Genomic DNA, 3,191 nt, shown 5'->3' on the forward strand with positions numbered 1-3,191 from the left:
CTGTGCCAGCTCCCCCTTTCAGTGACGTCATCTGTGCCAGCTCCCCCTTTCCGGGACATTATAACATCGTCAAACCCCGTGGAGTAATCCCCCACCAGACCCCATGAAATTATCCCCCACCAGACCCCATGAAATTATCCCCCCCCAGACCCCATGAAATTATCCCCCACCAGACCCCATGAAATTATCCCCCACCAGACCCCATCAAGTGTGCCAGTATTCACTGTGCCAGAAACGGCCTTTTATCACTACTGTTATTGTTGACGTTGTGTGACGGTACATCTATCTGCATATCCCGAAACGGGAATCTGGTCGCCCCGAATCGGGAATCGTTCGTTGAATGTGAAAGCTTCCAATCCCGATTTGACTGTTGTTACTACGCCGGTCTGAATATTAATAAGCTTTTCGTATCTAGGTCACACCTAAAGGGTTTGTCCTATTTCAACATGGCAGCGAGTGAAAAAAAAGGAAGGGAGTTTACTATGTATGTGTCTGCCAAATAATAAAGCAAGCTTTTCCTAATATCGTACGTAATGCGTAATAGCCTACCTCCTAACCCGGTTAAAAAATTATATGCGTTTTTTTTCTTCAAGAAATTAAAATAGAGTTTATGAATTAACTTTGGGTTCCTGAGTGAACTTACTTTCAAACGTGCAACTTTCAGAGTCTTTGTGTGGGCCATTGAAGAGTAACAGGCTTAACCGTATTAGAGAGGTGAAAGGTACTCACAGAACATGAGTTTAAATCGACTAACTTGAAGCTCAACATTCTAGCGTTTATCTCGTTAGAACAATTTAATTTTTGACTAATAGCTTGTTTGGTTAAAAACTGATCGTTTATTTCTTAAAAATTGTCAATCTTACGATAGAAAAATATCATCCCCAAAGGGTTAAAAAAATGATTTAAGAACACAAATATGATTTAATTTACGAACACATAAATTTAATATGCATATAAAATGTAACAAAACACACACATTTTTCGGTATGTATTTCTATAAAAAGTAGTCATAATATATTCTGCGAAAACGTTGCCAGGTTTTGTGTGCCAGGTCATGAGGGGATAGGAGACAACGGACAGTCAGACCTACAGACAAAAAAGAGAGCACCCCACACATCGAAAACTAGAGATATTCTCGATGTGGGGGGAGGTGCTTTCTATATAAAGAGATATATGGATAGATATAAAGATAGGTAGATAGATAGATAGATAGATAGATAGAGATAGATAGAGAGATAGATAGAGACAGACAGATAGATAGATAGATAGATAGAGATAGATAGATACAGATAGATAGATAGAGACAGATAGATAGATAGAGACAGATAGGTAGATAGATAGATAGATAGAGACAGATAGATAGAGACAGATAGATAGATAGATAGATAGAGACAGATAGATAGATAGGTAGATAGAGACAGATAGATAGATAGAGACAGATAGGTAGATAGATAGATAGAGACAGATAGATAGATAGGTAGATAGATAGACAAATAGATAGATAGATAGATAGATAGATAGATAGAGATAGATAGATAGAGACAGATAGGTAGATAGTTAGAGATAGATAGATAGAGACAGATAGATAGGTAGATAGATAGATAGATAGAGATAGATAGAGATAGATAGATAGATAGATAGAGATAGATAGAGATAGAGATAGATAGAGCTAGATAGAGATAGATAGATAGGTAGATAGATAGATAGATAGAGATAGATAGAGCTAGATAGAGATAGATAGATAGGTAGCTAGATAGATAGATAGATAGATAGATAGATAGATAGATAGATATAAGATAGAGAGATAGATAGATAGATAGATAGAGAGTGAGAGAGGGAGAGAGGGAGAGAGGGAGAGAGGGAGTGAGACAGAGAGGGAGAGAGAGAGAGGGAGAGAGGGAGAGAGAGAAACAGACAGACAGAGAGATAGAGAAAACTAGAAGAACAAGAGTGAATTGCGGAAAACAATAAAAAATACTATCAGTGGTCAATAACGTTTTTTTAAAAATCCGAAAAAGAATAAGTAGATCGATAAACAGATATAATAGACAAAGATAATAAAAAGTGAGAGATGTAAATAGATAAAGAGATTGAGACAGAGTGAGGGAAAAAGATAGTGAGGGAGAAAGAGCTGAGAAAAACTGAGAGGGAGCTTGAGTAAAAGAGAAAATAACAGTAAGAGATAGATCGAGAGAAGGGGAGAGAGAGAGTGAGAGAGAAGTAAATAAAAAGGAACGACAACAATTTTTTTTCCAAAACAGATGAAATGTAGCAATTGATAATGAAGTTTTATATTTAGTATCCAATTTAATTCTTCTTTACATGACCTCATTTAATGTTTAAACGATTTTGCCGAGATTAACACGCCGGTCGTAGCCGAGATTTCCCTAGTGCATAAACACTTTTGTACTACTAAATAAACTAATAAATAATTTCATAATTCATTAAGCACACTTCGTACCATGAAGTAAAGCATTCTTCAAACAGCACTACTACATAGACTAGGACATACATTGTACACCTATAATTTATATTTTAATAACTTGTACCAGCTGCAGGGACACTTCTCGACGCCAACGCCATATTCATGTATCTTGTTCAATTAAGATGTAAGTTTATGTAGCATGTAGGTTTATAATCATGGTGGTAATGCCAATTTACGACTCGGTGAGTTTGCAATAAAGGAGTTTGATTAAAATAATAACACGTTTAAACAGTCGTAATTCTCATCTTATCAAACTTTTATTTCGTTTATAACAAACAAAACGTATAAACCTTATATTTATCAACTGGTGGTGGGGGGAGGGGGACGCTGTACAGTAAAAACATCGACACTTTACCCAGGTGTGCCACATAAAACCAGACAGTGTAGAGTAAAAGCTAAATATTTTTTTCGAGCTAAAAGCTTACAGCCGGGCATAATTTAAGTTTATAGTAATTCAACGGGGCGTCGGTGGCCGCAGCGGTTTTGGTGTTGACACGGCTCTCGTCTCTGTAAGGCACGATCCCGGGTTCGAATCCAGCCGCCGTATTTTCAGACCCGACATACAAACAAATGGGCCTGTTTTTTAAAAACACGGGTACCCCGAGGGTTGACCATTATTGTTGCGAACCCTCGAAAAAAAACTCTCACCAATTCAATGAGAAATATTTTTCTGAGCTAGGAAACTTTGTTTTATACTATGGCACAC

This window comes from Cimex lectularius, unplaced genomic scaffold (genome assembly GCF_000648675.2).
Source record: "Cimex lectularius strain Harlan isolate CLEC.00 unplaced genomic scaffold, Clec_2.1 scaffold52, whole genome shotgun sequence".
NCBI classification, from domain to species: domain Eukaryota; kingdom Metazoa; phylum Arthropoda; class Insecta; order Hemiptera; family Cimicidae; genus Cimex; species Cimex lectularius.